At 43.6% G+C, this 25384-nt stretch overlaps 1 protein-coding gene and 1 long non-coding RNA gene across 5 annotated transcripts in view; one reads left to right on the top strand and one right to left on the bottom strand.

Moving 5' to 3' along the window:
• Window positions 1–25384, top strand: part of PLPP4 (phospholipid phosphatase 4) — a 567054-nt gene that overhangs the window by 483329 nt on the left and 58341 nt on the right. The window lies entirely within an intron of this gene.
• Window positions 1219–12850, bottom strand: LOC309642830. Its single transcript, XR_014253399.1, has 2 exons — window positions 11176–12850; window positions 1219–10860 (listed from the first exon to the last, which is right to left on the bottom strand). It is a non-coding gene; the product is annotated as an uncharacterized lncRNA (long non-coding RNA).

Here is a 25384-nt window from a genome sequence, read left to right as displayed (position 1 = left end):
TAGTGGGAGGAGATTATAACTCAGCGGGAAGACAGTCATAAATAACTCCACCATCGGGGAGAACAGTAGAGACGCACAGGCTGACGGTGCCCTGATCTTCTCTGTCCAGGACTCCCACACTGATACCCATCTAAGCCTGGCTTAAAAAATTCTTCCTCTTTCCCATTGTTGATACTGGCCCACCCTTTTCCTAGTCATTGTTTTCTAAGGACTGATAACAGGTGCTAATTTGGACTATGCATTGTCTTTGTCCTGGGCCCTTAGCCTAAATAAGATGCACATGAAAGATGGTGCCTTTATGCCACAGGGATGGTCAGTGGGAGAGATTGTCATTAGAGGTGGCTTTTCTTAGGCTATACTCCTTCCCCCGCCCCCAATCAGGAAGGCCACATCTGTCCTCACTGCCTACCTATATTCTAGCCTTCAAGCTCAGCTCCAGCCCATCCCCACTGTAATCTCATTATAACATATGTTCCAGGATCCTTGCTGGGATATAGTGTTTCTTTCCAGCATGTATTTTGCTCCTGGAACTGATTCCTAGTCAAGTCAGAGGATAGACCACTGGAGTGTCACTGTTTGACTGATGAAAACAAGTCTGAGGAAATTCCACAAAGCGGTAAAAATAATAAATATTAATTACCATCAAATGGACTTGCGTGATGACTGTTAGTTCTTTGCAGTTTCAGCTACAAGTGTTGGGATTCCATCTTTTTAAAGAAGGTAAATTCCAATTCCATCTCTGGGCTGCATTTGCAATTCCCAAGGCTGGCTGAAGAGTGTTATAGCATCTTCACATTAAGAAAGCTTTCCAAAGCCTTTCCCTGGGGAAGATCACCCTGGGGGTGATGCCTGTATTGAACAAAGTCTTGTACCCAGTTAATGTGGTCTATAGATATGTCTGCCCTGAGTTTGAAACCACGGAAAAAACAGAAAAGATCCATATTTTTTCTTTATATCCTGTATTCCACTCAGAAAAAAAGAAGCCTTATTAAGACAGAATTTGTAGCAGTTAACCTGGTTTAAGCAGCTATGACTTTCAGAATCTTGATTTAATAAGACTAATAGGGTCCACCCAGATGCTGTATCTACATACTTGGGTCCTTGCTAAAGACATCATGGAGGTACCAGGAGAGCATCTGAACCTGCACTCTGGAAGGAGAACTAGGTGCAGGTTCTATTGAGACTACTTATGTGCCAGGCTATGTGTCTGAGCTCTAATTTCTTTTTTTTTTTTTTAATTTTTTAATTTAATTTTATTTATTTTTTTATACAGCAGGTCCTTATTAGTCATCAATTTTATACACGTCAGTGTATACATGTCAGTCCCAATCGCCCAATTCATCACACCACCACCCCCACCCCCCCGCCGCTTTCCCTCCTTTGTGTCCATACGTTTGTTCTCTACATCTGTGTCTCAATTTCTGCCCTGCAAACCGGTTCATCTGTATCATTTTTCTAGATTCCACATACATGCGTTAATATACGATATTTGTTTTTCTCTTTCTGACTTACTTCACTCTGTATGACAGTTTCTAGATCCATCCACGTCTCAACAAATGACTCAATTTCGTTCCTTTTTATGGCTGAGTAATATTCCATTGTATATATGTACCACAACTTCTTTATCCATTCGTCTGTTGATGGGCCTTTAGGTTGCTTCCATGACCTGGCTATTGTAAATAGTGCTGCAATGAACATTGGGGTGCATGTGTCTTTTTGAATTATGGTTTTCTCTGGGTATATGCCCAGTAGTGGGATTGCTGGATCATATGGTAATTTTATTTTCAGCTTTTTAAGGAACCTGCGTACTGTTCTCCATAGTGGCTGTATCAATTTACATTCCCACCAACAGTGCAAGAGGGTTCCCTTTTCTCCACACCCTCTCCAGCATTTGTTGTTTGTAGATTTTCTGATGATGCCCATTCTAACAGGAGTGAGGTGATACCTCATTGTAGTTTTGATTTGCATTTCTCTAATAATTAGTGATGTTGAGCAGCTTTTCATGTGCTTCTTGGCCATCTGTATGTCTTCTTTGGAGAAATGTCTATTTAGGTCTTCTGCCCATTTTTGGATTGGGTTGTTTGTTTTTTTAATATTGAGCTGCATGAGCTATTTATATATTTTGGAGATTAATCCTTTGTCTGTTGACTCATTTGCAAATATTTTCTCCCATTCTGAGGGTTGTCTTTTCGTCTTGTCTATGGTTTCCTTTGCTGTGCAAAAGCTTTGAAGTTTCATTAAGTCCCATTTGTTTATTTTTGTTTTTATTTCCATTTCTCTAGGAGGTGGGTCAAAAAGGATCTTGCTGTGATTTATGTCATAGAGTGTTCTGCCTATGTTTTCCTCTAAGAGGTTTATAGTGTCCAGTCTTACATTTAGGTCTCTAATCCATTTTGAGTTTATTTTTGTGTATGGTGTTGGGGAGTGTTCTAATTTCATTCTTTTACATGTAGCTGTCCAGTTTTCCTAGCACCACTTATTGAAGAGACTGTCTTTTCTCCATTGTATATCCTTGCCTCCTTTGTCATAGATTAGTTGACCATAGGTGCATGGGTTTATCTCTGGGCTTTCTATGTTGTTCCATTGATCTGTGTTTCTGTTTTTGTGCCAGTACCATATTGTCTTGATTACTGTAGGTTTGTAGTATAGTCTGAAGTCAGGGAGTCTGATTCCTCCAGCTCTGTTTTTTTCCCTCAAGACTGCTTTGGCTATTCGGGGTCTTTTGTGTCTCTGAGCTCTAATTTCTGACTGCAGTTTTTTCTTCCTAAGAAGTTGGTTAACACACACACACACACACACACACACACACACACACGACCACCACCACCAACAACAACAATTAGTTTGGATCTCCTGGACTCCTCTTTTCCCCAGAAATGGAGCCTCCCTTATGCCCCAGACCATCACGACCCATCCACACACCCCCTGTAGAAATATTCGCTTCTTTCCTTAGGGCCACAGGATGTTGCCTATGCAGTTGCTCGAAGCACATCCTCTAAATGACCATGCTTTTATCACGTCATTTCTTTGGAAGTTGTTGCCTGTTGTAACATGCCCTGCAGGATGCTAGTTACTTGCTGGAAGGGGATGGATAAGTCCCTTTCCTGCTGTCTGCTGTTTGAACATGACACATTTGCATCTGTCTTTCCTTTGGCAACTATACTTTTGCTGTAGGCTCTTCTGATGGGAGGGACATTTATTAAATCAACTTTTCTAAGGTATAATATACACTTATAAAATGAACAGTTTTTAAGTATATAGTTCTGTAAGCTTAGACAAATGCATAGATCTAACTGCTCCAATAAAGATATAGAACATTTTCATCATTCAGAAAGTCGCTTGTGTCTCTTCAAAATCAATCCCTATCCTGCAGGCAACCACTGATCCAATTTCTATCACCATAGTTAAGTGCTGCCAGTTTTAGAAATTTATATAAATGGAATCATATAACATGCATTCTTTTATGAGGGCCATCTATGTTGTTGTGATTGTCATCAGTTCTTTTATTGCTGCTACTTTTTATGGTTGATTGTATTCCATTGTAGGACTGTACCGCAATGCATTTATCCACTCACCTGTTTGCTGACATTTGGGTTGTTTCCAGTTTTAGGTTACTATAAATAAACCTTCTCTGAACATTTGTATTTAAGTTTTTTGTTGACATACATTTTTATTTCTCTTGAGCAAATTGAGTAGAATTTTTGGGTCACAGGTATATATGTTTGACTTTATTTTTAAAAAAACTTTGGAATTGGTTTCTAAATTGTACTATTTTGCATCCCTACTGCTGATGTATGAGAATTCCAGTTGCTTTGAATCCTCAGCAACACTTGGTACTGCCAATCTTTAAAATTTTAGCCATTCTAGTGGGCATATTTGTATATCATTGTGTTAATTTGTACTTCAGTATCATGACTGATACTGAGCATTTTTCTGTTTACTTACTGGCCATTCTTGTATGTTTGTGTGTGTGTGTATTTGTATGTGTGAAATGTGTTTGTGTTCTCAATATTTTGCTGAGTTTTAATTTTATTTGTCTGCTTGAGTTGTTGAAGTTGGTTATGTGTCCTTTTTCATGTACACATACTGCAAATAATCTCTTCCAGTCTGAGGCTTGCCTTTTCATTTTCTTAACAGTATCTATCAAAGAATAAATGTTTTTAATTTTAATAAAGTGAATTTTTCAATTTTTGTCCTTTATGGTAGGTACTCTACCATACTTTTGTATTCTAAGAAATCTTTACCTTCTCCAAGGTGGCAAAAATTTTCTCTCATGTTTTCTCCTAGAAGTTTTGGGTTTAGTTTTGACATTGCAATTTGTGACCCATTTTGAGTTACATTTTGTTTAAAGCAAACTATTATATATTGTGGGTTTTATAACATATGTAGGAGAAACATGCGACACAGTAGCACAAACAACACAAAGGGGTTAGAGGGATAGAAGTACATAGTTCTTAGGTTATACATGAAGTGGTATAATGCTATTTGGGTAGCCTATGATGAGTTAAAGATACATATTTTAAATCCTAGAGCAACCACTTAAAAAAGAGATATAGCTGATAAACCAATAGAGGAGATAAAATTGAATGCTAAAAATACTCTATTAATGGAAAAGTAGGCAGGAAAACTAGAAACAAGGAACAAAGACCATATTGGACAAGTAGAAAACAGAAGGAAGATGGAGGTTTAAGCCCAACCTTATCTATACTTACATTATTATGGATGTTTTAAACACTCCAACTAAAAAGCAGAGATTGTCAGAGTGGATTTAAAAAGTAAGACTCAGTTATGTGCAGTCTACAGGAAATTCTCTTTAAATATAAAGGCAGATAGGCTAAAAGTAAAGGATAAATTATATATATATATATATATATATATATATATATATATATATATATAATGCAAATAATAGTTATAAGAAAGCTAGAGTGTCCATATTAGACAGACTAACGATGAGAGGGTTGATTTGTCAGGAAGACATATCAGTCTTAAATGTCTATGCCCCTAGTAACAAAATTTCAAAAAAATCCGCTAAGCAAAAATTCACAGAACTAATTAAAGAAATAGGTCCACAACCATAATTGGAGATTTTAGCACTCCTTTCTCAAGAATTCATAGAACCAGTAGACAAAACCAAAAATAGTTAAGGATAAAGAAGGCTTGCATAACACCATCAATCAGCTACCACCATCAGAGATGCATTTCAGCACTAGGGCCTGCAGAGAGAGAGGGTGAGAACATCTACTTTGCCCCTAGTGCTATGCCATCTACATTTTCTGTGTCTGGCCAGTGGGGCCCAAGCAGGTCATGTAAATGAGTGAAGTGGTGGGTAAGATGGGGCCATGGCAAAGAGAGCGTGAGCCTTCCAAAGCATCAACAGCCCCTTGCCTCAAACTCCCTTAGCTCAGACCACAATATGGACCCAGAACTGCCAGACCTTCTGATTTCTCTTGATGCCAGTAATCTGGCTTTTTAAGGAAAACTTTTTGATTTTTAAAAATTGACACTAACGTAAACTTTTTAATAAAACACTATGAGGGTTCCTTCCCCTCCCATTCTTTCTACACAGAGCTGCCTAGTTGACCTTCCTGAACACTGTTCATGGTACCTCCTTGCTCAGAAGTGATGGGTGCCCCAGTTTCTCTCCTCTTTCTCTCCTGCTGCTCCCCTGTACACATCCTGCATGCCTGCACCCTCCTCCTGTATCCCCTTCATTTTTGATTCATTCACTATCTTTGGCCAGCCTGTTCTCTTCTTCCAGAACACACTACACCCTCTCTGCTGTCAAAAATACACCTGTAGGACTAGCTCAATCTTGATGAGACCTGATGAATACATTTGTATCCTTTTATAGGGGGAGGGGTTCTAAATTTCTGCCCAACACAAATTCCTAAGCAGTGCTCTTTCCCTCATGCTGGGCAGTTGCCTGGAGGTCTGTCTGTGACCTGTCATCACCCCTAGCCCAGGAGATGGGCTGTTGCCAGGTGGCATCCTGATTAGGAAGTTCACCCTTCCTTGGACTTCTCCTACTCATTCCCTCCATAAAGCATGTTTTATTTTATCACCCAGCATGCAGGATATGTGTACCCCCTTCATAATTATAGCCTTTCTCCCTCTGTCCTCTAAAAGAATAGTTTCTCCATTTCCATCCTCCTCCTAAACACAAAGCGACACCCTCCATTCATCTTCCAAAATAGCAATAGTTATTTTATTCTAAAACCAGTCTTCCCCCATGTCTTTCCCAGCTACTCCTCTGTCTTCTCTTTTCTCTCCTCTTTTCAAACACAGCCAATGGACTCTCTTCTTTAGTTTTTCTCCCAAATGTCCTCTCTCCCTACTTCTTCCCAGAAGAGGAGCCATCACCTCTTTCTGGAATGCTTACTTCAGAAGTAACTTGTATCTTTTCCTGTCTTCCCCTTAACTAGTCATTAACTTGGGTGTTCAACCAACTTCTAATAATAAGGTTGTGATAATAACCTAATATTTATCCAGTACTTACTATGTGCCAGGTGCTATGTGGCTGCATCTCATTTCATTTTTACAACCTTGTAACGTAAATACTATTTACTATCCCACTGCACAGAAGGGAACATTGAGAAATCATCTGTCTAAAATCATATACGTAGAAAATGGCAGAGACACAAATAAAAATCCAAATTCAGGTAATTGTGACTCCAAAACTAGCATTAGATGCCACTCCCCATGTCACCGTGTCACTAGCTACCATGTATATTAGTTTCCTGTGGTTGCCATAACAAATTTCCATAAACTGGGTGGCTTAAAACAACACATTTATTCTCTCACAGTCTGCAAGCCAGATGTCTGAAGTCAAAGTATTGGCAGGGTTGGTTCTGAGGGAGAATTTGTCCCATGCTTCTCCTCTAGCTTCTGGTGGCTGCTGGCAACTGATGGCTTGTAGAGTCGTAGCTTCTCCCTTTCTTATCTCTTCTAAAGATACTTGTCGGATTTAAGAGCCATCCTAATCCAGGATGACCTCATTTTGAGATCCTTAACTTAATTACTTTTGAAAGACTCTTTTCCCAAATAAGGACCCACCATAGGTTCCAGATGGACATATCCTGGGGGGACTGGGGGATGGTGAACCGTTCAACCCAGGTGACAGAGAAAGTGGACGTGAGGCAAGTGGTCACCAGCTGTTTCCAGTCCAGGCTGCCAAGCACTTGTGCCAAATGCAGATTCAGTTTATTGCTTCATCTTCACAATATCCAAGGAGATTTCTTTTAATTCCAGAATTTTATAAAGATAACAGATGGAGTCATTGAAAATAAAATTTACATTGTAGGATAATCCACACATACACAACTTAAGCAGATATGGAGCAAACTTTAAATGTCAAGCTGATTTAATTAATTAGTCTGGTTGGCAGTCTCTACCAATGACAACCCCCGTCTGAAGTGCTGGGGGTTCTGCCCCCACTTTGGCCTGGATCACTTTCTTCCCTCGTTCTCCTGGTTCCGGGTCTCCCACCCTCTCTGCCCAGTCGCACACCCAACCCTGGCTGGTCCCTTTCTGGCACCAGATCTTACACCCTCACTGCCGAGTTCTCCGAGCTCCAGCCTTAGCGTCTCTCATCTTGGCGACACTTACCCTACGGACAATTTTTCCATGTCGTTGTCGCTGCAGCTCAGATGACGGATTCCCAAACCTCTACCGTGGAAATAACAGCCAGAGGTGCACTCTGGGCTTCTGTGCTGCTGACATAGTGCCCTCTGCCACCTGCCATGGCAGCCAGAGGAGGGTTAGAGCCCACTGGGGGTGCTGCAAAAGATGAAACCCTCCCCAGCTGTGTGCTGTGGCTGGATTGATTTTTCCAATTTAATTATAGCTGTAGTTAGTGCCTTATGGATTGTTACAGAGTCAGATCCTGCAGAAACGTCTGTAAAGTTTGGCAGAAAAGAGGAGTTAACGGCCTGGGCTGTATTATAGGGCTCTTCCTGAAAAAGTGCCATAGCAGGTGCTCTGTAAGAAGGAAACTTGCATGGGGAAATTGTGGTGGGGTCATCTGTAGACTCCATCACCTCCGAAGGAGTGTGAATCTCTAGAGCTTGAAGTGCTTTTAGAGGACCGGTTGAAAGCTACAGATACCTCTGTGAGTTTGCAAGAGCCCAGCAGAGCCAAATTGCACTTCCAAGAAAGAGGGAGAGATCTGAGACTGACAGCTACTGGTAAGACTCTACCAGGGGTAAAACCCTGAAATACTCCTGTGCTAATGGGGATGGTCCCCAGCACCCAGCACCTCCATGTAATCCAGCCACTAGTGAATTAACACCTGACTGAGCAAGGGTCCTATGGGCACCGCTCCTGATTAGTTGGTGCATTACAGTTGTTTCCTAAATATTTGAATATTGCGCCTGAGGAACAGGAAAGACAGGAACCAATGAAGCTGTGAGTTCCCTGACTGGAGGGAAGGAGGGGACCCGCCATGGGGTTGCAGCCAGAAGCCCAGAGAGGAGAAACGTGTCAATGGCGGCTTCTGAGAGCGTGTGCCATTCACTACAGCTTCCGTTACCCCTATCGTGCATTTGGTCAGGATTCTCGCTGGGACTGTGAGAGGGGATGAACCCATGGCCAAGGTTAAGTCGACCTACCTGCAAGAGCAAGGGGAATGGCATGTGCTTGGGCCAGATGCCCACATGCTGCGGTTCCAGGAGGTCAGTGGGCTCAGAGGCCCAGAGCCCTCCTTGTCCTGGGTGGGGGGGCTGGTTCCAGCTAGTGAGCCCAGGGGCAGGTGGGTGCAGCCAGGCTCACCAGGACAGATGGTGGCAGAATACAACTTGCAATGTCACCTTCAGTGGGTGGATCATCTGGAGGAGAGAGGGTGTTGTATTTAGCCCTGCTTTCTTATAGAGAAAGGAGAACTCTCCGAGGGTCAGGGAGACTGAGGCAGTGGCTTCTTGGAACTCTCTCTCTCCTCCTGGACAGCCTGCCCTTTACCCCAGGAGGGCTTCCTGTTTCTGCGCCTCAGGGGTCTCCACAGTCAACAATTGTGCTTTGCTGTGCTTCCGATCTGTGCCAATATGGGCCAGGAGAAAACCCAAAGGCCACAAAAATGATCAGACCCTGGCCTGGGTTTTGAACTGATCTCAGTGCAGCAGTGACCATCAGCACGTTCTTCTCCAGGGACATTTTCTGTGTGGTCCGTTACATCCCACTCCTGCTGCCTACACCATCTTTCATACAAAGGGTTAGTTCTTCTTTGTCTTGTACCTACATGTAAACTGGATTGTGCCTCCTCCCCCACCTGTGCAAGGGCCCTTTTCCAAAATGTACGTTAGATTTTTCCTTGTTTGATTCAAGCTCCCTAAAGTATAATTAGCGTCTCCCTTCTCTTCCCAAGGGTCCTGTCTAAATTAGAGGCTGCATACATTCCACAAAGTTATCCTTCCAGAATTACCCTGGGCCTCAGTTTTCCAATTTGTAAGACCAAAGGAGTTGGGCTAGATGAATTTAGCATCTGACCTTCTAGTCTTCCTATTACTTTTTAATTTTGCTAATAAAAGATAGCCCACAGGCACCTATATATGAGTTCTAAAGAGGTCTCTTCCTCCAGGACAGAGACCCATTTCAGGGCTCATGACTTCGCAAGCAGAGCAAGGGCTGGATTTTGGCTTTTCCTTACATCTTTGGCCAGTTGCCCTTACGCAGTGAGTAACCTGTCTAACCATACATGGCAGTCTTATTATCTAACTACCAGCAGGACATGCAATTGCAAAGAACAAGCAGACGATAGTCAAAGTCTTCGTTCAGAACAATGTTTCTCAACTATCTTTGTCCTCCTCCCCCAGAGGACATTTGGCAATGCCTGGAGACATTTTTGGTTGTCACGGTGAGAGTGGTAGGGGTGCTTCTGGTATCTACTGGGTAGAGGCAGGGCTGCTAAACACCCTGCAGTGCACGGGACAGCCTCACAGCAAAGAATTATCCAGCCCCAAATGTCAATAGTGCTGACGCTGAGAAACCCTGGTTCACAATATTAGCCACAATAATAATTAGGCATTGCATAAACAAAAATAAGTATTTATTCAGGAAGTGGTAGCATAAGTTTAAATCAGGAGTAATTTTAGCAGATATTTTTGAACAGTGTGTTTGAACCCCTGTCTCTCTCTGTGCCTCTTTGAGCTGTATGTCTGCTACTGCAGGACTTTCACCTTTAGCAAGAAGACTACATTTTCATTTGGGAAACCAAAGAAAAGCCTGACGCTTGTGGCCTCTAAGGATACTCCTTCAGTTCTTTGTTTCTTATATCTTTCCAGACTTATAGTAACCCCTTGCTAAATTGCAGGTTAAAAGTACAAAGAAAATTTTGAAATTGATGCTTAGATTTTATGCTGTGAACTCAACTATAAATTAACCTCCAATATGAGTCTACAATTTGAATATTCACTCTACACAAAAGCACTAGGTAAAATGTATAAAATCTTTAAGTCTTTAGCTTTAACAGTAATTGAAAGGTTATTGACCTCCAAAAGATAGTGAAGAATGTCAGTATTTGGTATTTTATTCTTGAAATTACATGTTTACATAAATGGAAATGAAATGTGGCTTAAGTAGAACTTTCAATTGTAAGATGGAAATCAGGTTGACTCTTGTTTTTTCCCAGTTGGCCTTGACTTGAAAAAGATTCAAGAATCAGACTCCACTTAGGATGTAGAAAGATACACCTAACAGTGAGAAAAAGACAGATAGTGTAAGCTACCTGCTGATAGGAACTTCTGTCTTGTTCAATGTTATGTCTTTAGCACATAGAACCTTGCCTGACATATGGTAGATGCTCAATAAGCATTAGCTGGGGAAATGACTAACTGGATTAATAATCTTTCACTATTTTTTAACAATTGCCTTTTATTTTATTTTATTTTTTTTTAATTTATTTATTTATTTTTGGCTGTGTTGGGTCTTCGTTTCTGTGCGAGGGCTTTCTCTAGTTGTGGCAAGCGGGGGCCACTCTTCATCGCAGTGCGCGGGCCTCTCACTATCGCGGCCTCTCTTGTTGCGGAGCACAGGCTGCAGACGTGCAGGCTCAGTAGTTGTGGCTCACGGGCCTAGTTGCTCTGCGGCATGTGGGATCTTCCCAAACCAGGGCTCGAACCCGTGTCCCCTGCATTGGCAGGCAGATTCTCAACCACTGCGCCACCAGGGAAGCCCAACAATTGCCTTTTAAAAGGACATTTGGGTTATCCCAAGATTTTGCAGTTATCACTCTACTATGAATTAGTTCCTACATATATTTTCCCAAGAACTGGAGCATTTGGATTGTGAAAGATGGCGTGAGTGGAACCATTTAAAGCAGAGCTGGAGACCCAACTGCTAAGCAATCAACTAAGTGTCATGTTAGAAGAAAGACTTTTTCAGACATGCAAAGCCACAAAAATTTTACCTTCTAGGCACCCTTTTTAGGAAGATCCCAGAGAATGTGCTCTTCCAAAATGGGGCCATAAATCAAAGCAGAGGAAGACATGGGATACAGAAAGCAGTATGCTTACCGTACTGGTACCCACGACAGAGGGGAAGGGAGTCCTGAGGTTGCTGATACAAGGAGATCCAGGACGACAGTTGGGTGCTGGGCACATAGGACCACCAGGCCAGCCTCAAGCCTGGCTGAAGGCCCTGGGAGAGAGCTTCCTTAGGAAGATGGACTTGAAAAAGTGCTGAATGCATCTGGACTTCTTGGGAAGATATTTAGACAATTGTTTATGAGTTTGATCTTAAATTAGTGATGATAACTTATTATGCAATTTTGTACTATGCAATTTTTTAAAGAAGAAAAAGGATAATACCAACTCTGGGGGAAAAAAGGTCATGAGTTACTATGCTATAAAATCATAATATTGTAAGCAATGGATATTGATCAAATCAAATCCACAATAATACTCTACCAGGAGGATGGAAGATACAAGGGGCATACATGGGCATTAGGACTAAAGTCTTATCTTCTCTAGCGTGAAGTCACTAAAAAATGCCAAAAGCTGAAAAATCAAAAGATAGCAATTCAAGTATGTTATCTAAAGACATGGAGGTTAAAAATGAAAAGACTCAGCTAAAGGGAGTGGATGTGGCTTCTTCAGATGAACAAGAAATGGTGGGGGGACAGGAATCTAAAGCCTTCCATAACACATCTTGGAAACTATTTGACTCTTTATGTGTTTCCCTTGATGAAAATAAACAAAAAAATACAATACAATAGAAAACCTCAGCTGAAGAGCCAACTTTTCAAAAAGGAAAGTCTGACCCCAAAATCTGACCAAATGTTGCTCTCTCCTGTTCTCTCTGTGTGAGGGAATTAAGGCCTGCAAATCTCATCCTGAGTTTTCTGGTTAATCTCCTTGATCCCAGAGGCAGCATCCTATTTAACTCCGTATTCCCAGCCCCCATACAGGGCCTGGTACACAACTGGAGCTCCACTGATGCTTTTTGAACATATACACGAATAAAGGATGTCCACTCAGAGATGCAAAAGGGCAGCGGTGACACAGAGGAGCAAGGGCTCTGAGCCACTAGAGGGCGTTCCAGAACTTTACAAAGGGAGTGATGTTTCCTCTGAAGGGACTGGGTAGATGGGCAAGGTGGGAGGGGTAACCCAGACAGGTGGAGAGCTGAGCAGAGGCATGGGGGTGTGAGTAGACAGGTAGGCATGTGTATGTGCATGCACACTCTTAGAGAAAGTGTAGTGGTTCAAAATGAGGCTGCCCTGGTGAGCAGAGGTCAGCACAGCCTCACAGGCCACTTCATGACTCTTAGAGGCCACTTAGCCTTTTCATGCCTGAAGATCAGGGATTCCCAAAGCTGATTTCTCATCAGAATCACCAGTGGAGTATTTTGACATGCATGTTCCTGGCTATAGCTCTGGGATCGGAGCCAGGAAACTATTTGTCAGAAGATGCCCAGATGGCAGAGGTTGGGGACAGGCTTGGGGACAGGGGGACTGTCTTAGTTCAGGCTGCTATAACAAATATACCACAGACTGGGTAGTTGAAGCAAAACCCACTTATTTCTCACAGTTTTGGAGACTGGGAAGTCTAAGATGAAAGTAGGAAGGTGCTAGCAGATCCTGTGTCTGGTGAGGACCTGCTTCCTGGTTTGCAGACAGCTGTCTTCTTGTATCCACACATGGTGGAGAGCAGAGGAGGGGTGAGCTCTCTTCTTATAAGGGCACTAATCCCATTTATAGGGGTTCCACCCTCATGACCTAATCACCAACCAAATGCCTCACTTCCTAATTCCATCGCTTTGGGGATTAGGCTTCATTATATGAATATGTGGGAGGGACACACACATTCATCCCAGAGGAGGGAGGAAGAGGGGGAGAGCCAAATCTGGGCTTTAGAGTCAAGAACCACATTGGAGATTTTTCCTGGAATCCAAAGTTGATGTAGTTTAACCTATTTGAATCAGAACAAGATGAGCAACACTTTTGTGTTGACTTAAAACACAAACACTACAAAAGAGTTACCATGTGATCCCTTCATCGTTACTAAGTGTACCATGTGATTGCTGAAATGAGGTGATTTAAGTATGGAAAATTAAGATAGATTTCCTGATGACCTACCTTTGTTACTGGAATTTAAAACATTCTCTCATTTTCTTTCTTCTGTAAATTAGTAACAGTGAAATAAATTCCAAGGTAAGCTCGTGTATTTCACATCTAATATGTGCGTTGATACTGTTTAAACTATCCAATTTTATTGAGGGGAAAATGCTTTAAAAACACCATCCAGAAAGCCATTTCCTAAATATGCATAGTTTGATTCCTATCCTGATGTTCATTTATTTCAGTCTTAGCTTACTTTAAAATCAACCAGTACCCACTGAGTTCCTACTCTGTGCAAGGTCCTGATTTGGGAAACAAGGAGATAACTGCTGTAGGGAATATAAGAGAACATGAGCCGTGAGCCCTGTTCAAAAGGAGTTTACAAGCTGGCTGGGGAGATACGACTAAAACACATGACAAAATTACTACTGATTCACTATGTCCACATAGCTCTGGGTGCTAAGATCAAGTGAGGGTACAGAGTACATGAGCTATAGGAATTCAGATGAAGGGGAAACAGCTATGGGCTCAACTGGTGAGGGAAGGCTTCCTGGAGGAGGTGTGATCTGAGCTGGCCTTGAAAGCTGGGTGAGATTTCCCTGGACAGAGTTGAGGAGAGAGACTCCTGGGGGAGGGGTAGGAGAGGACATGAGTGCAGATGGGGGAAGATGTAAAACATGTTTGGGAAATAAAGCTAGATCAAAGGAAGACCCTAACTTGGGAATCACTGGAGACGTGACTGGACAAAATATTTAAAGCAGGGGTCCCCAACCCCCGGTACCAGTCCACGGCCCATTAGGAACCAGGCCGCACAGCAGGAAGTGAGCAGCCAGCGAGCGAGCAAGTGAAGCTTCATCTGCCGCTCCCCATCGCTCCCCATCACTCGCATTACCGCCTGAACCACCCCCCGGCCACCCTGGTCCGTGGAAAAATTGTTTTCCATGAAACCGGTCCCTGGTGCCCAAAAGGTTGGGGACAGCTGATTTAAAGGGTGACCATGGAGAACTCTGAATGACAAGGTTCAAAACGGTAGGCAGCGGAGAGTGGCTGATGACTTTTGATTAGGTTAGAGAAGTGGCAGATGAACAAAGAATTTGGGGGATACCGATCTGGAGGAAAATTGTCCCATGGATGAGGAAAGCAATGAGACCAGTTAGGAGGCAGTTGTAAGAGGGTAAATCTAAGGGAATGAGGTTCTGAGTTAGACCATGCGACTGGGATTGATAAGAAAGGGAAGGCGGCTGGAGACCTTGCCGTGAACAAGTAAGCAGGCTTAGGACAAGCTGGGGTCCGCAGAAGGAGAGGGGGGCAGCCCCACCCTGAAGTTTGGTATGGGAGTTGTTGGGTGAATGATGGTGTTGCTGGCAGAAAGAGGAAGGTCATTTGGGGATGCTGGCTTGGAGAGAAAGAAAACGATCTCTGTTGCAAACATGTTGCCTTTGAGCAGGCAGCAGAAAGAAATGCAGACAAACAGCTGGAGATGCGGGATTTTGTTTAGGAGAAAGTTTGAGGCTGGAGTCGTCCCCACAGAGGTGAGAGCTGAAGTTGAAAAGTGAAGAAGAGTCACTCATTCATTCAACAACTATTTGGTCTGTATCTATTAGGTGCCAGGCACTTCCAGATGTGCTGGGGATACAGCAGAGGGCAAAGGAGACACTTCCCTTTTGGAACTCGTATTTTATTGCAGGAAGCTGACCTTAAACCAGCAATTTTACAAAGATCTGGAGGAAGGAAGCTGAGAGAGAGAGGAGGAAGAGGGCATTCCATTTTTAGGAGGCGGGAAAACAAAGCAGGACTATTGTGGAAACCAGGATTATTCTGAACTTTCCCACAGAGGACTCAGAGAAAGTGGAAACTCACTGTCCTCTGCCCAGGGCCTCTCTGGGGCCCTGCCTGATTGTCTCACGTGCATGTGTTTTCAGGCAGAGGCCCTGCAGTCACAGAGGCAGCTCCAGACCGCCTCGCTCCAGAATCTGTTCCCACCTTAGATTGTGATGTAAGTGAGGAAGCTGTGTAACTGATGTCTCCAAGTGGGCTGCCGAAAAGAGGCCACGAGAAAAATCACCGAATGGCAAGCGCTCTTTATTAGCCTCATGCATTTAAAAGGAACCGATGAAGCAGCTGGAAAATGAATCAATTAATGGTGTTCCGCACGTCAACGCCTCACGAGGTCCAGTGATTCCTTCAGGGCAGCCGGGGGTGCTTCCTGATGAGAGCTGGGCTCACGTTCCCCTCAGCTAAATGAGGCCTCGCGTCCCATGGTTCCCCTCAGAGGGAGGGCGAGTGATGTTCATGTGACTGGTACATAGGCATCAACTGATTAATCATAATGGCAGAGAGCTGAGATCCTCGTCTGCATTTTGCATGAATCCGTAACAGTGACAGGAATCAGTGATGGATGGCAGCTCTCCCCTTAGCACAGCTGGCCCTGAGCAGGTGCATGGGGCACGACAGCAGCAGAGGAAGAATTCTCCAGAATTCCAGGAGACCCCTCTACCTCTCTGCAGCCTGTGTGTCAGAACCCCCGAACACCTCTCTCACATGACACGTGGTCCACAGTCATGCAATGAATCCTTATTTCCCTCTCTTGCCTCCTGGTTTTGGAGTTCTTGAGGTCAGGGACTGTGTTTTACCAACCCCGGCATCCTCAGTACTTACTTCAGTACCTGGCACTCAGCACAGGTGCTCAGGATATGTCTGGAACACGTGTGAGCCCCGCCGGATACCTCTCCTGGTGGAGGCAAGGCGTGTGGAGCAGCTACAGGTACTATTGAGTAGCCAACCCCACCAAAGGAAGCTTGCAGCAAAAGGTTCATCTTTTCAGACTCAAGAGTTACCTTCCAGCCCACCTAGAGGAATAGGTGAGAGAGTGTGCACACGTGCAGGAAAATCTCAAACACCATGCAGCCCTGGGATAACTCAGCTTCTAAATTCCTGCTGGGAAAGGGGTGTAAAATCTGGGAAGGGAATGGGCTCAGCCGTGCGTGAAGGCTGCTGGGTAAATCAGGACCACGCATCATGCACAGGCCAGTCGGTGGCACCAGGGGTTGTGCAGGAGACTCCAGGACCCTCTGTAGCTTTCCTCTCATTTGTTAGTCCAACTCCCTACTGGCTTCCAGAGCACTGAAACAGCCTTGTATGAGCTGCGTGCTTCACCCCCACTCCAGGCCGGGATCAATGAGGCTGAAGACCCTGGTGAGAAGCAATAGCTACGGAGGCCGTGTGAACGGAAGGAAGCGGGTCATTCTTGGCAGTAGCTGGAGAACACAAAGAGGGCACCAGGGGTCAGGGCCGGGGCTGGGGGAAGGTCTGCCAGGGCTTTATAGCAGGGGCTCCAGGGCTACCCAGGAGACCCAGGGGACTGGGGCAAAGCACTAAGTTTCATGTTAGGGATTTAGCAGAAAAGAAAAACAGAAACGAATGTCCCCTCCCCAAGAATACCTTCCACTCTGTGTCTTGGGCTCAGCGAAGAATCAGCCCCACTTACTGTGCCTTTTACGTTCATTTTTAGGAGACCCAAATTTTTCCACTAAGTAATATACTATGTTGACATATTCACTATTGTATGTAATAAGGCAGAGATGTGGGTGCTATAGATTTTAGAAGGTTATTACAAAGATTGATATTTTAAAGCAAAACAAAGGTTTCCTGTGTAATAGTGATGGATACTTTGGATTCTTTGCTTACAAGTGAAAGAAGCCAATTTAAAAAATTTAAGACGAAAGTAGGGATGGGGGTAGGAGTTCATATCATTGGAAAGAAGGAATTGAAGGACAATGGGACAAACAGTCCTGAGAAGGACAAAGCCCATGGCCCAGCCCCGGGGTCTAGAGGTAGGAACTCAGGGACTGTTTTTGAGGGTCTAGCCCTGAGAATGACTTACTCCAGCTGGCTTCCTGCTTGTGTAATTTTGCCCCAGAGTTGGGGCAGAGAGCTAGTAGTTTAGCTCAGATTAGGTGGCCCTCCCTTGGCCACGGATACCATCCAGGGAAGAGGCCAGTGTGGTTGGCAGCGCCCCAGCCCAAGGCAGGGGCTGTCCTCCCAGTGGAGAACTACCATCTTAGAGGCCTAGGTACGAAACCCAGATCATCGATTTTTGGAATGAACATCGCTGTACGATGGGAATGCTAACCGTCAGAGGGTTTGTGTGAAGATTATGTGAAGATAGTGCCTGTGAAATGTCTATTACCGCTCCTAGCATGAAAGAAGTACTCCAAAATGGTAGCTTTTAGTTGTAAAATTAAAAATGCCATAAACTTCAATTAGACCAAACTCCCCATTCCATAGGATTTCTGGCAAATCAAGGCTTTACTTTTCTAACTTGTTTTAATTCCTAGAATTTAATTGCACCTCCCCAAAAACACACAGGACCACAAAGAAAGCATTTAAGATTCTTTGAAGTCAAAATGTTTAAGCTGATGAAAAGATAAAATGTCCTCAATATCGTTATGTGGTTACACAGAGAAAGAGCTTGGTCTGGGGTTCTGGCCTCTCCCTGGAGCCCCAGCTTCCAGGCGTGGCTCTGCCGTCTTCCTGCTGCTGACTTCAGGATGACAGTCCCCTCTCTGGGCTTCATTTTCTTCATCTGTAAGAAGGGGGTTGAACTGAATGGCCACAAATAATGACTAACATCTCAATGCCACTTTTCAGGGTGAAAAGTTCTTTGACATCTATCAGGACATTTGATTCTCCAAGTATAACACTCAGTCACTGCATGAACTTGGTTTAAACCTCTACAACTGATCACTTATCGATGAGAAGAGCCGGTGTCTTGCTGTTCTAATGGTCCGTAAGCACGTGGGTTACTGCCATCCTTCCTGATAAACCTGCAGACAGGACAGCCTATCTCAGTCTCTTAGAAAAGTAACCGAGGCAGGAAGAAGCCGAGCGTAACACAGTCCTGGGGAAATTCATCTGAGCTAATCAGCCTTCCACACGCACCCTCATCAGGAAAATGAGGCGCTCTTGTAATATCTCAGAAGCAAGACTCTTCACATTCCCGCTCATAAAAAGTAACAAGAGGTTCATTCACAACAGGATCTGTTTCTTTTTCCAGGTGGGTGGGGAGGGCATATAGCATTAACTTCCTGTTCTCTATCAAAATTAAGTTTACCCTTGGACCTTTGCATATTCCTAATTTGACTTAATTGTACTGGTGGTGAATGGTAGTGTGAACTTGCCCTTGGAGACTCTCAGAATATAATTCATGCAGCTCAAGGAATGCCTCGGTGGGGAAATACTTCCTCCTTAGTGATCCTGGATACCCAAACCCTTCATTTAATTCTTCCACAATAATGGAGTTTTGGTTTTCCCTACTATTATTCTTTGCAAACATTTCCTGTTCCCCTACATAGGGTTATGGATTTGGGGGCTACAAGGGATCTTAGAGATAATCCACTCCCTTATTAAAGTTAATTGAATTCCCAAGAGGTTAAGTGAATTGCTGAAGGTCACGGGGCCCAGAGTTCAGGTTTCCTGACACCCATCCAGAGCCCTTTACACTTCACCGGTCTGCCCGGAAGATTGCAGGAATCCTCTTTTATTATCTCAGGTGTCATTTCATGAACAAAAAAAGAAAGAGTGGAACAGCGGAGGGAAGGCGTGGGACGGAGGCGCAGTGTTATAAATTAAACGCGGGTTAAAAATTACAGCAGGGCAGCCGACAACCCTATATTATAAAGTCTCACATTGTAAATCCCTCCCCCAAACAGCAGTGTGGGATGAAGATGATTTCAGCCACAGCTTTCTTAACTTTCCACACTGCATTTTCTACCTGCTTTGGAATCCCAGCAAGACGTTTTTAGGCACCTGTGTTCAAAGCTATCTAGCAAGGCACGGGGCTGAGAGTTACTTGGTGTATGCTGTGTCCCTGGCCATCCTAGCAGGGATGTATTCTTTCTCTCCTGGGCTGGTATGTGGGTTCATCAGGCAGCATGGAAGAACGGCCCCAGCCAATCTCTGTTCTGGTCCTTTAAGGAAGGGGGACCCAGCCCTGCTTGAAGGCCCCAGCTCTATGGCAGCTCCTTTTGGGAGGGAGAAGAGAGGAAGAAAACAAAGCCAAGTCCTCCCTGTGCTCAAGAACTGTGGGGCTTTGCACTTTGCAAGGGTCCTGATGGGGCTCAATACTTTCACTACCAGAGGAATTTACCTCCCAAGCAAAGTTTCATTCCCATCCTCGCCCTATTGGCCAAAGTCCCTGGGGATAATTTAGGGATCCTGGGCACCTGAAATCAAACTTGGACCCTTGGTTACTATGCATTCTTTTACAGGGACTACCTCTATTTTACTCTCTACCTCTGCTTTGTTACACAGCATAGAAAAGTAACACATGGTGAAACGCCAAATGTTTTGAGTCTGTAAAGAACACACCACTGACCACCAGACCAGCTGGGTTCATTTTGACCACAGGGGTGTTTTCCAGTTGGAGCCCACCCCCAGATGGTGACCCAAACATCCCCCGCCCCCGCCAGCTCATAAATATGAAACTTCCCCTTACCATGCCCCAGAGAAGGCCCCTCCAGATAGTTGTCTTTGAGCCCCTGAGGCAGACAGACGGTTTGGGGTGGGCTCCAGAACCATTCTGTAGCAAGAGGATTTGGAGCCTACCTGCCCCCAGCCAATGGTTTACCTTTCCCCAAAGTGACTCCCCATAAAAATAGATGCGATTGCAGCAAAGGGATGCCTGGTGATGGGACGCTGCCCAGCCCCACGCTCACTCCAGTCATCCTGGGTCTCTAGACTGACCGTGGAAGGTAGGAGGCAGGGGAAGGCAGGGAAACAAGGTCCCTCCTTGGGTGGTGGGCTTCTTTAGGCTGTGAAGGTGTTGGAGATACGAGAACTCCGATCGCTCCCTGCTGGTTGGGGGCAGCAGAGAAGTTCTCGTTGGGTCAGGCACTGGAAGTCATCCTTCAAGAGATGCTTATGGTGACTGGCCATCTGGTCACTGCAATGTGGCTTCTTTGTAGGGGGGCTTTTTTCCCCTTGGGGGCCGTAGAGGAGCCCAGGCTTACAGAAGAAGCCAGTTACTTTTCCTTTTTACAAAAATATAAATTTTTACAACCAATACAAATGCTTAAATACTTAAATCATTCAAGAAGCACTTGTAATCAAACCCCTTATACTTGAATATGCAGCTCCTACCAGGACACAGTTTGAAACCTCACTTTAAATAAATAATTTGTTTACGACGATCAAGCCTGCTAGTGGGGAGGCTTCTTGCTCAGTTGCTGCGCTCCTAAAGTGTGCCAGCCACCACCACCACCCCCCGACCCCCGCCCTGGGCTAAGCAGCTAAGCGCTGTGGCCGGGACAACATTAAAAAAGCACCCCTCCCCCCAAACACCACCCAGGATGAAGTAACTCCTGGGAGGCAAATGCCCAGCCCTGGACTGCTTTGACCAGCCTTCCTTCTGTGCAGCTGTGGCCATGAGACTATTCTCACACATACAGTGAGTTTGTATAACAAGCTGATTTCAGAGCCAGGTTTTAAGTGGGTATCCCTTTTCCACTATTTTTTTTTCTCCTTGTATAGTTTCAGCAGGAAGAAAAAAAGAAAGAAAAAAGTGGTTTCAACCACCACCTATTGAATCGAAAGTTTGCCTGCAGCTCAAGGGGTAGAGGAAGCCCACCTCAGTCCAAAGGAACTTGGAGTCCTCTTCTTGCAGATGTAGGTCACACAGCTTTGACTGAAAAGCTCTAATTTAGGCTCCTGGACCCTAACTTGCATCTGTGGAAGTTTTCTGGAATGTGGCTCACATAGAAGGGAGTCAAATTTTAAAATACAGACGAAAAATAAATTGAGTGTGGAGATGTGTGTGTGTGTGTGTGTGTGTCCTTCCTCTGTCCTTATGGCCCAGCTCTGTATGAGTCTAGTATCCAATTATTTTTAACTAATTAATTAGTTTTCTAAAAATTAATCAATTTATTTAAACTAAAAATTCAAAACCAAAACCAATTCACCCATTTCTCCCACCCCCCAACCTGCATCTCTGAGCAACCACCAATCTGTTCTCTGTACCTATGAGCTTGGTTTGTTTATTTGTTTAATTTAGATTCCGCATTTTTATTTTTTAAAAAGTAAAGCTAAACCACTTACAATTAATTACTTAAGTAATTTCTGTATGTTTGGTCTTAATTCTTCATCTTTTTCTCTATTCTTTGGGGGATTTTTTGGATGTGGAGAGGTTCTGTTTGGTACCCTTGCTATTACCTTGGTCCTGTCCTCTGTGTCATATTCTTTGTGATTTGTTTGACTTTATTTTCTAGTATGAATGAAAGTCCTACATCCTGTTTTCAAGTCAACATCAGTTTAAAATGTTTCTATATTATTCTATATTCCCAAACTTTCTATGATAATCAAGTTATAATCAGAAACAGAAGCAAAAATTATTTTAAAATCAGGATCCCTGATTTCAAACGTATATTTGTTATGAGCTGTAAGGTTGCCATCTTTCAATGCCCAACTGAGAATAACCAATTCGGTTCTTTAAAAATCATTAGGACCATTAACTCTGACTTGACAATAGAAGACATAATAACATCAAATCCTTGACAAAGTAGGAATTAGTTCATCCATTAATTCATTTAACAAATAATTATCGTATGCCTACTGTGCGCCAGGCACTGTACTAGTTGCTGCAGATATAGCAGTGAATAAGATCACCCCAGGCCTGACCCACAAAGAGCTTATGTCTCTAGGAGAGACAGATGTTGAACATAATCACATGATTTTTTAATGAAAAGAAAATAGAATAATTGAGATATAACTGACATGCAATAGACTGCACACATTTAAAGTGTTCAATTTGATAAGAATTTTATACATGTGTATACCTGTGACACCACCACCACAATCAAGGTAATGAACGTATCTATCACCTCTAAAGGCTTCTCCTTGCCCCTTTGTAATCTTTCCTGCCGGTCCCTCTTCTCCTCCACATACCTAAGCAACCACTGATCCCCTTTTTGTCACTGTAGATTAGTTTGCATTTTCTAGGACTTTACATAAATGGAATCGGATGGTATGTACGCTATTTTGTCTGGCTTCTTTCACTCAGGATAATTATTTTGAGCTTCGTCAATGTTGATGAATATATCAATAATTCATTCCTTTTATTGCTGAGTAGAATTCCATTGTATGGGCAAACAACAATTTGTTTATTCTTTCACCTTTGATAGGCATTTGGATTGTTTCCAGTTTTTGGCTGTTACAACTAAAGCTGCTGTGAACATTCATGCACAAATCTTTATATAGAAATATGCTTTCATTTCTCTTAGGTAAATACCTAGAAGTAGAATGGCTGAATCACATGGCAGGTGTATGGTTAACTTTTTAAGAAATTGTCTGTTTTTCAAAGTAGTTGTATTCTTTTTACAGTCCCACCAGGAGTATATGAGAGTTCCAGTTCCTCCACGTTCTTGTCAACACTTGGTATGGTCAGTTTTAAAACTTCTGGCCATTCTAATATGTGTGTCATGGTTTCTCATTGTGGGCACAATCATGATTTAATTGAGGGAAAAACTGCAGATGCTATGAGGTTGTGTAAGTAAGAACAAACCTTAGCTCTTTGAGTGCTCTTTCTATGCAATACTAATTATCATACAATTCCCAAAGCCCCACATATCTTTTCAATAGATGAGTCTTTGCACGAATTTGGCAGTTGGGTATAATTTGACATTTGGCTACTCTCAGTCTCTTTTATACAGCCTAGTGATCTCCATTTGGGTATGAATAAACCTGAATGTTTCTCTGAACTGGGCCATTTCCAGCTCAGTGAGTTTGTGGATGCTTAGTAAATAACTAAGCTTTCCTGTCCTCATTCCTGCCCCTCATATTCTACGTGTGTCAAACTTCCCCAGGGAAGGGATGCTCAGAGCTCTTTTCTTAAGCTAACACAAGGACCAGGGCGAAATCTTGACATTGTGTCATAATGTTAATAACATAATAAGATCACCGGCCCAAAGCAATAGCTAAAGGTGAGCAAGGAATGTGAAATGTGAGTCATAACTCAGCAAAAGGAAAGAAAGGAGACAGGGATGGCTTATCTCGCCAGGAGCCTTCAGGCGGTGCTGCTGCATTGCAGAGTGGTGTTACTTCCCCATGGTGAAGGCCCTCGCCTGCTTCGTAAAGGGAGCAGGATGCAATGGGTCAGTTCTGTGAGTCTGAGAGAAAAGGAGCCAGATTGCTTAGCATCCACAGTCTTCCCTGGCTCCTGAAGTGAGTGTCCTGTAGCTGCCTAAGAAGAAGAAAGGAAAAATATAAAAGGCAATAAAGAAGACTGGCTCTTCAATGGTGTTTACAGTTTTCATTTCATCTCTACAGTTTGTTATTCCTCAAAGTGAAAATTCCATGTCTCATTTCTTCAAATGTTAAAAATATTTCCCTACTGTAGCCTATGGAGGTTTAGAAAAGGGAGAACCAAGAACAAAAATAAGCAAATCTCCTTTGGGGTTTATTGCAGGAAGAGTAGAAGACATTGGGTGTTCCCAAGAGCCATTCCCAGCTACTCATCACAATAAGCAAAGGACCTCAGCCCAGGGAAATTAGAACACTTCTCTGTAAAGCTTCCATTTCTCACCTCTTCTTTGTACCAGTCAGTTTAACTCTTGGCAACGCATCACTTCGTGCCTCCTCTGCTCTCCCCAGCCAGATTCTCTTACCTCCTGTACCCCCAGGATGCCTATGGCAGCACTGAGTTTATTGGCTTTCTAGCTTTAGAACTCTTTATCCCTGCTCTAATGTTGCAACCTCTTTCTCATTCCTAGGAATATTCTACTACAAGTATGTATTTTTATTTTTTATTTTTTAATTTATTTTTGGCTGCATCGGGTCTTCGTTGCAGTGCGCGGGCTTTCTCTAGTTGCAGCGAGCGGGGGCTACTCTTCGTTGCGGTGCTCGGCCTTCTCAGTGCGGTGGCTTCTCTTGTTGCGGAGCTCGGGCTCTAGGCGCGCGGGTTTCAGTAGTTGTGCCTCGCAGGGTCTAGAGTGCAGGCTTAGTAGTTGCAGCTCACGGGCTTAGTTGCTCCGCGGCATGTGGGATCTTCCCGGTCCAGGGCTAAAACCCATGTCCCCTGCATTGGCAGGTGGGTTCTTAACCCCTGCACCACCAGGGAAGCCCAAGTATGTATTTTTAAAGTTATAAATCTAAATTAATTTTGTTTGGAAATTGCTGATGAGTTTTGCAAAAGTGGCTTGAGATAAATGGCATCCAGGCATGAGACAAGTTTCTCCTGGAAAGAGGATCAGGTTGGCCCAGTCCGTGCTTGGTTGGGTCCATCACTGGTCTCAGTGACTGTGCCAGGGAGGGGCAGGGAGATGTGGCACAAAGATGACCACCTTTGTGTGTCCTCGAAGAAAGGGGAGGAAAAACTAGTGGACACGCCAAACAAGTCTGCTTCACGTAGGGAAAGTCAAATGGACCCCTGAGTCTTAGGAAACTAAGTAGACAAGTTCTCCACTCACTCTCTTGTCCTTGTCTGAAAATCAGTTTTGTTATACATAAGACAATTTATTTTCCTAATTTCTTTCACAATTCTTCAATTGCAATGTTTTAGGGGTTTGGGGTGTTCTCTACTTTCCAATAAGTGTAGCTCACCTACCGAATTGCATCCAGTGCTAGCCTGTGATGGCAACTTGTGCCGTCGGCATTATCCTGGTTGTCCTTGATGTTTATTGAGTGACGTGTAAAAACTATATGAAATTAGCCCAGTGCTAAGCTTCTATGAACATCATCTCTTTTAATTCTCACACACACTAAGAGATAGATACTATCATTATCCCAATACGATGGATGAGGTTAAGTTACTTCCCTAGGATCACACAACTGGTAGATCAAAAA

Source organism: Balaenoptera physalus (assembly GCF_965194825.1).
Source record: "Balaenoptera physalus genome assembly, chromosome: 14".
Classification (NCBI taxonomy): Eukaryota; Metazoa; Chordata; class Mammalia; order Artiodactyla; family Balaenopteridae; genus Balaenoptera; species Balaenoptera physalus.
This window is presented reverse-complemented; position numbering and strand designations above follow the sequence as displayed.